A 12,821-nucleotide genomic window follows, 5' to 3' on the forward strand; every position below is an offset into this window, starting at 1 on the left:
CCCTTCATATGCACTGCGGAGAGATTTGTGATTTAATCCAGGCATAATAGTGCACAATTTAGTGATTAGAAGTTGTGCACCGCCATTTCTCCTAGTCCAGAGGTAGAAATTTTACAAGAAAATTTCTGACTACCACAGAGCTAACTCGGCGGACCATGAATATTGAAGCAAAGACAGTGAAATAGGGAAGTGGTCGAGTTTCGCTTTTGGTTTGCCTTATTTGAATCCAATGGACGCTGGAGAGTGATCCGCAGAACATATTGACCCATCCATCTCAATGTGATTGAATTTGCAGACTACGTCGTAGAAAATTACCTTGACGAAGGTTATAAACAGGGAAAGGATTTATATGTAAATACATATTTACTTATAAAGCTAATATAATTTATATTTTGCATTATCTTTATGTTTCACAATGTGTAGGGTTGAAAAATCCTACTTTTATTTTCCATATTTTTCCATATTTTAGAGTTTAGTACATATTTTCGTTAATTTCCATATATTTTCCATATTTCATATAAAACAGTCCATATTATATTAGGTTTAACAATAAAACAAAACAAAATTCCATTAACTTTTAAAAATACATTTCAACAATAGAGATTTAAACACATGTTCAGTAATCCCTTTAACATCAGAGTTATTTGAAAATTAGCAGTCCTATCAACAATGGGAAAGTAAGTTACAAAACTGTATTAATTTAATTTAAAATTTTTAACAGACTTCAGTTGTGCAGCTCAACAGTTAAATGCCAGTCAGAGTACACATAGGTTCAGTTTTGTAAATCATACTATAAAGACGGTAAATATGCCAAAAGTACGTCATTCAGTCAATTTAAAATCAAAACTAACAAGTTACATTTCAGAATTTAAAGAAGATGGTTTATCAACTGACAATAAAATATTATTTTGTAATTTGTGTCAGTGTGCAGTATCATCTACACAAAAGTTCCTGGTGCAACAACACATTACAACTAGTAAACATCAGGCCAACAAACAACTAAATTCCAAGCAGAGACAATTGTTTTTAACACAACCAACAACATCGAATGTAAGATCTGAGTTTAACATCGACCTGTGCCGTTCTCTCATCTCTGCTGATATTCCTCTCTACAAACTAAAGAATAAGGTCTTCAGGGAATTCCTTGAAAAATATACTCAACATACAATCCCGGATGAGTCAACACTTAGGAAGACGTATGCTCCATCCATCTACGATGAGACAATACAGAAGATAAGAGATGAAATTAAAGATAGTTCAATTTGGGTTTCCATTGATGAGACTCCCGACAAAGAAGGTAGACTTGTTGGTAATGTAGTTATCGGTTTGTTAAGTGAACAATATTCTGAACGAATTCTTTTACATTGTGATGTTCTAGAAAAGTGCAATAACAAAACTATAGTTAAACTGTTCAACGAAGCTATGGGTATCCTGTGGCCAAAGGGTATTATGTACGATAATGTGTTATTCTTTATTAGCGATGCTGCCCCTTATATGGTCAAAGCTGGACAAGCATTATCTGTTGTATATCCTAAATTGACTCATTTTACTTGTGTGGCGCATGCATTTCATCGTGTGGCAGAAGTGGTCAGAGACAATTTCCCTAAAGTAGATTTGTTGATTTCATCAGTGAAAAAAGTATTTCTCAAAGCTCCCAGTAGAGTTAACGTGTTGAAAGAAATGTACCCTGAAATTCCATTGCCACCAAAGCCAATTTTAACTAGATGGGGTACATGGCTAGAAGCAGTTGAATATTATGCCGAACATATAGACTCTATTAACAATGTTCTCCTTGCATTGGACTCTGAAGATGCAGTCTCAATTGATACTGCGAAAACAGTTACCTGTGACATAAGTGTGAAGAATGACTTAGCTCACATTCAGCATACATTTTCATGCATCATAAAAACGCTCAAAAGTCTCCAAAATAGGCACCTTTCACTATCTGAAAGTTTTGAAATTATAAATAGTACTGTGGAACAACTGAATCGTGGTAGAGGTAAAGTTGCAGATGCAGTAAGAGCTAAGGTGGACACTGTACTTTCAAAAAACCCTGGATATGAAGAACTACAAAAGGTTGTTGCTGTGATGAGTGGTGAATCAACAGTGAAGATTAACTTGGACTTATCCCCAGCAGACATTGTGAAATTGAATTATGTACCAGTTACTTCTTGTGACGTCGAACGCTCTTTTAGTCAGTATAAATCTATCCTCAGAGACAATAGAAGAAGATTCACTTTTCAGCACTTGAAAGAAATGTTTTTAACCTATTGTTATGGTAACAGACAATAAAAATTGTGTTTTGTTGAAACTACATTGGAAGATAAGGTACGTCCATTATATTTTTTGTTTAGTTTGATTAAAATGTACCAATATTTAACGTACATAGTCATTTTTTTATAATTTTAAGTCCATATTTAATTCCATATTTTGGTAAAAATCCATATTTAATTCCATATTTTGGTAAAAATAACTACATATATATTTACATATTTCATATATTTTTAGTCCATATAAATCCGTTCCCTGGTTATAAATTTCCACCAACAATATTATGGTCCAAGGCGGAAGCAACTACTGAGTGGACCAGGAATGCTTGCGAGTTCTTTCACTATCATTTTAATAAACATTTTTATTCCTCTCACCCAAATTTATTCGGTTCTTTGTCATACTGCGACAGATGTAGAAAATTAGTGACATTGGAAAATGAAAGGTACATATGAAAGAGACATAATAACGAGCATATTGGACAAGGGTGTAATATGTTTTGTGCGAGATCGTGCATATTTACTTGTTTTCCGCACAGAACCAATACGCGGTAAGTGTGAAATACCACATTCAGTATTCCCAACGTAACACACATAACAATTTCCCTCTTCTTACCGCTTAAGCGCGACATTCATTTTACTGCTTTAGGCTTTTAACATATTATTTTTACAGACGTTTAACATAGTAATAATTATAAATTGGAAACTTACCACTGCAATTTCACCTAAATTGCAATGTTAATTATTGTTTTTAAATATTTGCAAAAATTAAGTAAAGTCTACTACTCCATGAAACTTATTGCATTCCTGATACAAGTAACATTAAGGAAGCCGTGAAAAAATCAACAAGATTCCAGATGCGGATGTTATTACTGCAATATGTTATATAAATAATATTGTTAAAATATTGAAATGAAAAATAAATCATTACATAACCTTATCGTTTGTTTTAAGTTCGCATTTATAGATTGGGGGGGGGGGAAGACAGACGTACGGTATATCACGGCCTGCTGGAGTATAGTAAACACAGAAAACATTTTAAAGCAACAATGTTGAAGATAGATATTTTTGTTTTGCAAATTTGCCGTCATTGAACAGAAACCAAGATGGAGATTTCATTGCAACTAATTAGAAATTCGTCTTTCAGGTATGTAATAAACGATCTTCGCACAAAATAATGTACGATCCACGAGCGGTATGTTTTCTTTCAATTCTCGGAAATTGAAAAAGCTCAACTACGTTTCGCTTTTTCAATCTTTTCCTCGACCATGAAAACGTCAACATACCGCTCTTGTAACGTATATTACTATTAGTATCAAGTATTATTAGAAACAGTGTGTGTTCGATATAGTCTAAGTGATCTGAAAATCAAGAACAGAGTAATAAAAGTGTCAATTCTGAATGAACTAGAGAAGTGTAATATGGAGTTAAGTATAACGAGAGAGATAATTGAAAATAGGTGAGGAGTCTTGCGGAGGAGGCTAGCTAGGATAGTAAGTATAATATGTAGAAAATTAGTGAGATCTGAAAACGGAAATGCACACAACAGACAGACATAATAATGAACTTATGGGACAATGGGGTAGTATGTTTTAGTAACAAGTATTATCAGAAACAGTATGTGTTCGATATAAGTGTACTGAAAATCAAAAACAAAGTCGTAAAATTGGCAATTTAGAATGATCTAAATCAAGTTGTTAAGTTTTTAAAGGTGAGAATTTTTTAATGTTCTAAATCAAGTTGTAATGTTTTTTTTTTAAGATGGAAATAATGATCAATTTAAATGGGGTCTAAAGTCAAATTATAAGAGCGTCTATATAAGGTATATCTGTAATGAATGTAATTGTGGCACCGGATAAAAAAATTGTGAGGTCCACATTACATGGATGTAAATGTTGGCAATCAAATACAATACAATACTGCTACAGATATGATAGTAGAAAATTACTTAAAAATATCAAGCGTAAAAAATAATCAACAGAAAAAGTGCAAACCGTTTCTTGAAGTGCAAAGTACTATTCTACAACATTATCGAGCAATAAAAAAATGGCACTGCTCACAGAATGGATGTGGTAAAACTGGCTTCTCACGAGTATTAGAATTTTACGCAATGGTTCGCGGTTTTGGTAATTTCCATTCTGACGCAACAGCCCTGAAGATCATGAATTGAGTCCACTTCTATCGAGTAACGGTTAGCATTCCCGACCGTGAAACGAGCGGGCCCGGGTTGAAATCCTGGTTGGAACAAGCTATCTGATTGAGGTTTTTTCCGAGGATTTTCGTCAACCCATTAAGAGCAAATGCTGGGTAACTTTCGGTGCTGGATCCTGGACTCATTTCGCTGCCATTATCACCTTCATCTCACTCAGATGCTAGAAAAACATAGCAGTTGATAAAGCGTCGTAAAATAACTAAATAAAAATATATTATGACTTTTGTAGAACAAAATAATTTTTAGCCACGCCAGCTTTATTGAAAGCCTGCCGGCCCTAAGTCCAGAGAAAGTGGGAAGAATTTTGTTTGGAGGTTTTGGCGGAATTTACATATGACCTTAATACATATCACAACAGTCTTGCGGTATTTACATGCACTTTTCCGGAGTTTAGCCAAGCCCTTCTTCTTTATTGGACGGAATAGGCATATGCGCCTCTTCAGTTTCACAGTTAATCCTTTCAACGTCTTTTCGGACTTCTTACGTCTCTTGTTCTTATCATCATCATTATTATTTTAGGTACGGTAAAAAACTAACACTGTGTTCATTTAACCCTTTGTTCTCAAATACTTTTCGTTTCTCAACTATCATACAGAGTTTCCGAGAATGGATGTTGGGGTTTTAGGGCTGGTTCACAATAAACCGGAAACGGAAACGATAAAGTAAATGTATTTCTGTTCTCGTTCTCGTTGTCGTTTCCGTTCCTGGTTTATTGTGCACCAGCCTTTACTACTGTAGTTCACTGTGAAGTATGTAGGCCTATTTCAAGGAAAGTTAGATATAATATCTTAACCTTTCTTTAACCATAAGGTGAGTGCCAAACTCACCTGAACTGAACTTCCTATCCTATTCCACCATCCAGTGGGGGAGATCCCATCATGCCAGAGGAAGAAGAGTCATCAGAATCTTCAGACTCTTCTTCGATGTTTGCTGACCTCAACTTCTTTCTGGAACATGATAGTAAACGACATTTGATATTGCAGTCAGAAATTAATGACTTAGAGATTGAAATCTTTTCAAGAAACAGGAGGAATAGTATCTGCTAGATTGCATTAGTGGAATTTATTAATAAAAAGTAGTAAGATTTGGGTCTTTAGAAAACGAACCTGATAAGCTACTGTGCAATTCTGTTTGTACCTGCAAAAATATGAACACGTTATGGTTGATACAAATCTGACTTATAAGAAACAGCTCCCTGTGAAGCTGACTTGAAAAATTGGATCACACACATGTACATTATATTTAAACAGATGTACTTATGTATTCATTGGCACAATTTCTGAAGATGACTCAGTTGAGTCGAAAAAAGTTAAATATTCATTAGGCCTAAACAAAATGTGTACAAATAACTTATAGTTAATTGTTCCAAACAGATAAGCATAGACAGACCTTGTGTTTAACTTAATAACTTAAGAATTCTATGTGATATATAGGTATGAGTCCACACCTGTGCAGTAACAGTCAGCGCGTCTGGCTGCGAAGCCAGGTGGCCCGGGTTCGAATCCCGGTCGGGGCAAGTTACCTGGTTGAGGTTTTTTCCGGGGTTTTCCCTCAACCCAATACGAGCAAATGCTGGGTAACTTTCGGTGTTGGACCCCGGACTCATTTCACCGGCATTATCACCTTCATATCATTCAGACGCTAAATAACCTAGAAATGTTGAAATGTTATGTTTTATTTAACGACGCTCGCAACTGCAGAGGTTATATCAGCGTCGCCGGATGTGCCTAAATTTTGTCCCGCAGGAGTTCTTTTACATGCTAGTAAATCTACTGACATGAGCCTGTTGCATTTAAGCACACTTAAATGCCATCGACCGGGCCCGGGATCGAACCCGCAACCTTGGGCATAGAAGGCCAGCGCTATACCAACTCGCCAACCAGGTCGACAATAACCTAGATGTTGATACAGCGTCGTAAAATAACCCAAAAAATAAATAAATAAATAAATATAGGTATGGACGTAAGTAAAATAAAGAACTTTCAATAACTGTAGATTAATTTGGCGTTTAAGTTTTGATATCTTTTTGCAGAAAAAAATCTCGATATATTTTCATTTCAAATTTGACTCCAAGCATATGTCCAGAAATTTGACATTACTATTATAGTTGTTCAAATTTAAAGAAATGAGCAAGTCCTCAGTTTTGACCAAATGATTCGCTGCACACTAGTCATTAATTATTACAGAGTTAATGTGATTCAGTTCGGTATCAACTGAATGTAAGCAGTCCCCATTTACATTTACTGCCCAATTATCCGCATATAAATATAAACTAATACTACTGGGATTTATAGCAAAAGATAAGTCATTAACGAATATAATCAATAACACAGGTCTCAAGACAGAGCCCTGAGGCACACCGATAAATAAAGGTAAATAATGGGAAAATTTATTATTATAAGACGCAGATTTAAACCTATCACTTAAAATATTATTTTATGTCATATCGTTGAAACCGTAACATATTAATTTGTCCAATAAAATAGAATGAAATACGTATACTGTTAAAGGTTTTAGTCATGTCATAAAACCATTGTTATGGTACAGTCACGCAAACAGCACAACATTATGTTCCTGAAGAGCACAATATTCAATACCATCCACTAGTCAAACGTGAAGCAATATTTCTTCTTGCACTGCACATGAAACTAGGATCATGAAAATCACTGTGAAAGCTTTAGATAAAATTGAAGAAGATTTCCTATGTTTAAAGACTCATTTGCCAAAACTAAGTGATGGTAAATTAAAATCAAGTAGGATATTTTGTTCGTCAAAAAATTAGTAAACTTGAAAAGACAACATTTTCTTTAGAAAAAACTTTAAACCTAAGGAATTGGCAAAATGGAAATCTTTTGTTTCTGTTGTCAAAGATGTTTAAGAAATCAGAGAACTATCACCAATTATTAATACAGGGGTTACTATCAAAATAAGGCGTGCCGTAAGTCTCTGAAGATCTTTTCTTACATTCGCAATTGGATTTCTTTCCGAACAATTTCGGAGCTGTAAGTGATGAACAGAGACAGTAACTTCGTGAAGATATCATCAGAATAAATAAATAAATAAATAAATAAATAAATAAATAAATAAATAAATAAATAAATAAATAAATAAATAAATAAATAAATAAATAAATAAATAAATAAATAAATAAATAATTAAATAAATAAATAAGTAAGTAAATAAGTAAGTAAATAAGTAACTAAGTAAGTAAGTAAATAAATAAACAAATAAATAAATAATTAAATAAATAAATAAATAAATAAATAAATAAATAAATAAGTAAATAAGTAAGTAAATAAATAAATAAACAAATAAATAAATCAATAAATCAATAAACAAATAAATAAATAAATAAATAAATAAATAAAGTAAATAAATAAATTAATTAACGAATAAATAAACGAATGAATAAGAGATAGATAGACAGACAGACAGACGGACGGACAGACAGACAGACAGACAGATAGATAGGTAGCTACTTTATTGCTTGGACATAAGTACCTCATGCATAGCAACGTCAATATAAATAAAATCATACAAAATTATTTGCCAAGTTAAAATATTCGTTAATGCTATACGAACTCTGTTCTTTTAATTAACGACAAATAATCAAACAAACAAGCAAACAGCTAACCAAGAAATAAGGTAATAAAGCAAACAAGCAAGCAAACAGACAAACAGAGAAAGAAAAAAAAGAAAGAAGGAATGGAAGGAAGAAACAAACAAACGAATGAATAAATGAATGAATGGGTGAATAAATAAATAAATAAATAAATAAATAAATAAATAAATAAATAAATAAATAAATAAATAAATAAATAAATAAATAAATAAACAAACAAATAATCAAACAAATAAATAAATAAAGTAAATAAGTAAGTAATAATAATAACAATAATAACTATTATTATTATTATTACTATTACTATTAAAGAACGATATCGAGGAAGGTAAGATCCAGCGATAAATGTGCGATTACTGCTGGTTTTTAAAAAGATACGATTTCCATTCTCATAACTAATTTTTCTCTATCTTACTAGCTACATATAGAGTGTTAGTTGGGAGGCCAGAGGGGAAAAGACCTTTGGGGACGCCGAGACGTAGATGGGAGGATAATATTAAAATGGATTCGAGGGAGGTGGGATATGATGGTAGAGACTGGATTAATCTTGCTCAGGATAGGGGCCAATGGCGGGCTTATGTGAAGGCGGCAATGAACCTCCGGGTTTCTTAAAAGCCACTAAGTAAGTAACTAAGTAAGTAAGTAAGTATGTATCTTACTAGCTATGCGGAGGGCTTTCCGCTAAATTATTTGCGTATTTTAAAAGTTTTAATAACTGGTTTACTACATTGATTTAACAGTTTTCATCATAGCATAGATGTCTTTGGAAATTCACATACCTACAAGAAATGACACCAACAATTTTAATACGCAAAAAAAGGATTTTCAAACTAAAGAGAACGTAACTGGTACCTATAACACAAAACGTGACGTGTTTTGAACTTTCCACTGTAATTTTCGTGTTCGGCACGTTCTAATTAGGCATCGGCCTATTTTATTCATGTTATAAAATAAGTTTAAATTTGCTCACTAGTCCACTTAATACCTATTACTGTGCATTTATACCCCACGTGATGACCTGACTATAATGAAAAGAAGGTGAAGTAAGAACGGAAGTATTTTATGTATGGCACTCGTTGCAGAATTTATCCGTGAAATAACTCCAGTCCCCTACAACGAGAAGCCCTGAGCTACTTTCCATTAATATGGACCACATAACTGAATATTGTCTTCTAGCTATTTGTATAATGTTACGAGGTCAATATTCTCGAAGCATTCAATTACATATTAGCTTGCCGGCGATTAGGTCACGTGACGCAAATCAATGACCACCTGCAGAGGTCGATCAGAATTCCTCAACAGATGTAATGATCGGGTAGTGTGCAAATCGTTGTATGAGAAATCCTAGCTGGTAGAAACTTCAATTCCAGAGAGTCCTACACGCACTTCTGGCTACGTGACCGAAGTTCTCGCAGCGAAAGAGGCACATGGTTCACACTGTTATGACGTCCACGAAATTGCTTCCTAACTGAACTGTAACCCATTCCGTCTTTAAAATACCGGTACTGATACTCTATCATGAGCGACCTTCTTTTCTTCGTCATGCTGGTGTTTGCGTGTATCTCCCAACTGTTTATCGTGACTTGTTACTTTAAAAATCATATTTTATAGGCGATCAATTTATTTTTAAAATTGGAGGAAAAGTCACTTCCTCTATTGAGAAAATTAGAAAGTCTAATATCAATTTGTTCCTACTTGAACGTCTTTCTTCATAACGTTTTGCTGTATTTTCTGGGACAATAATTGAACTTGGAGGAATTCATATAGCACCTAATTTTACATTTAAGACGATGCTGTTCGCTGATGACCAAATCGTTGTAAGTAGAACTGAAAGTGAACTGCAGAGAGCAGTGTATGAACTACAGAAAGTGTGTGAGAAATATAATTTTAAAATTTCCATAAATAAAACCAAAACAATGGCCTTTCAAGGGAAATACAGCGTAAGGACAAAAATTGTTTTAAATGACACTCCTCTAGAACAAGTAACAAGTTTTAAATACCTAGGTACTCAGCTCACGTATAAACATGAAAGTGACTGCAAATATAAACTCCCCATATTTTAGCAGCTGTGTGGTACAATAAACAGTTATTTTAAAAATAAAGCAAGAAAAGAAGCACAAATTAAATTTTATAAAGTAATGGCAGTACCACCTTTGCTATTTGGATCAGAAACCTGGACAATGACTGCAGCTGACAGTAAAAAATTACAGGCCGCTAAAATGAAGTTTCTAAGGTCAGTCAAGGGGTGTAGGCTACTATATCGGATAAAATTAGAAATGATAAAATAAGAGAAGAATTGATGATCTTTTCCCTAGAAGAGAAAATTAAGAATTATAGAAATCAGTGGGCAGAACATGACACCAGAAAGAATCCCAAGAAGAATGATGAATTATAGACCTAGAGAGAGAAGACATCCGGGAAGACCTAAGAAGCGTTGGATGGACACACTATGAAGCCGGAACAGGCATATGCCTATCCCTTGAATTGAAGAAGACGCAAGTGATTTTCCCTGGGGCCGTTTATAGAAAAGAGCACAATTGCATGGAAATAATTATTGAAACAGATAAAGCAATTTTGCGCTATTTGTCAACATATCCCCCACTAGAATTGAGACATTTGTCATACCATGGGATCAATTTTTGTGTCGTAGAAGTCAGCAGCCTGAGATCGGAACCAGCGTTTGACTGCGTCTGCACCATCAAAAAATGTCTCATTCCGGTGGGGAATATGTTGAAAAATAGCTCAACAATTACTGTATCTGTTCTAATAAATTTGTGCAATGAAATTGTGTTTTTTTTTTCTGTTAATGGCCCCTGGTGAACTTATTTTTATGGCCCTCGTAATTGCGGTCGAGTGGCCAAAGTTTGTATAAGCATTTCTTTTGACATTATTAACATGGTGGAAGAAAAAAAATTATTTGTCTGCCCCCATCAGAAAGTTTGCTTGTGAGACAAGCCGAGAAGATAGCAGGAGGAAATGGAATGCAAAATTCTGAAAATAACGCTAGAATATAGAACACGAAATGAAGAAGTAAGGAAAAGCACTTAGCTTCAAAATGTAACTGACTCGGCCACAAACTGAAAAGGAAATCAACTGGTTATGTGATGCGGCAAGATCAAGAACGATGAGCATATTTACTTACTTACTGGCTTTTAAGGAACCCGGAGGTTCATTGCCGCCCTCACATAAGCCCGCCATTACTGGTCTCTATCCTGAGCAAGATTAATCCAGTCTCTATCATCATATCCCACCTCCCTCAAATCCATTTTAATATTATCTTCCTATCTACGTCTCGGCCTCCCCAAAGGTATTTTTTCTTCCGGCCTCCCAACTAACACTCTATATGCATTTCTGGATTCGCCCATACGTGCTATATGCCCTGCCCATCTCAAACGTCTGGATTTTATGTTCCTAATTATGTCAGGTGAAGTATACAATGCGTGCAGCTCTGCGTTGTGTAACTTTCTCCATTCTCCTGTAACTTCATCCCTCTTAGCCCCAAATATTTTCCTAAGAACTTTACTCTCAAACACCCTTAACCTATGTTCCTCTCTCAAAGTGAGAACAACCGGTAATATAACTGTTTTATAAATTCTAACTTTCAGATTTTTTGACAGCAGACTAGATGACAAAAGCTTCTCAACCGAATAATAATAGGCATTTCCCATATTGATTCTGCGTTTAATTTCCTCCCGAGTGTCATTTATATTTGTTACTGTTGCTCCAAGATATTTGAATTTTTCCACCTCTTCGAAGGATAAATCTCCAAATTTTATAGTTCCATTTCGTACAATATTCTGGTCACGAGACATAATCATATACTTAGTCTTTTCGGGATTTACTTCCAATCCTATCGCTTTACTTGCTTCAAGTAGAATTTCCGCGTTTTCCCTAATCGTTTGTGGATTTTCTCCTAACATATCCACGTCATCCGCATAGACAAGAAGCTGATGTAACCCGTTCAGTTCCAAACCCTCTGTGAGAACGATGGGCATACAAGATAATATTATCCGACCATGAGAGTCCAAGGTTGCCAGATTTCCCGATATTTGTGGGTTTTTTCAGAAATTTAGAGAAATGTTATTTCCCACTTCCCGAAGGGAAAGCGTAGGTGAAATTTTTGCAAGAAAGTGACAAAAATGCGATTTTTTTTATTTGCGTTTTTTTTACTAACATCTGCCAGTGAGGGGAGGAAGAAGTAGCAGGAGGGTTCTATATGTACCAGGATGATTTTAAGTTATTTATAGGTATGTCGGCAAGAATTTAAAGAAGCTATGATTTAAAGTTCTAGCCAAGATCTTTTTTCCATATCTATACCCTGTATAAAAGAAAACACTGTACTACTTACTTTGTGCTAGTGTGACATATTGAAGTGTGTTACGAATCATAATCATCAGAAAATTGTGTCAGAAACTCTTGTGGATAAATTCCTAAAACCTCTCCTTAGTAATGTATACCTAAGGAAGTTTCACCCAGACAGTTCCGGTTTTCTTGTTCGGTGAAACTCCTTTCTCGGAAAGCATTGAAGCTGCAAGATTCTAGGACACTAGTTCACTGGATGACAGGCGAGTCTATTTCCTTTTTCTATTGAATTGCCTAATTGCAAACGTCCCCATCTGAAAAGTTCATATATTTTTTTTTGTTAACACCAAAAACTGGTAGCATATGAATAGATCATGGTCTCCGACTGATTTTAAGAACAAAAATAATTAATTAACCT

At 34.5% G+C, this 12,821-nt stretch overlaps 1 long non-coding RNA gene across 1 annotated transcript in view; it reads right to left on the bottom strand.

Annotated features, from left to right (window-relative positions):
• Positions 1–12,821, bottom strand: part of LOC138697711 (uncharacterized) — a 542,983-nt gene that overhangs the window by 121,635 nt on the left and 408,527 nt on the right. Inside the window, exon 4 of the long non-coding RNA XR_011331599.1 lies at positions 5,307–5,426. This is a non-coding gene — a long non-coding RNA (uncharacterized lncRNA). The remainder of the gene's footprint in view (positions 1–5,306; positions 5,427–12,821) is intronic.

The sequence above is a fragment of the Periplaneta americana genome, chromosome 4, assembly GCF_040183065.1.
Source record: "Periplaneta americana isolate PAMFEO1 chromosome 4, P.americana_PAMFEO1_priV1, whole genome shotgun sequence".
In the NCBI taxonomy this organism is placed as follows: Eukaryota; Metazoa; Arthropoda; class Insecta; order Blattodea; family Blattidae; genus Periplaneta; species Periplaneta americana.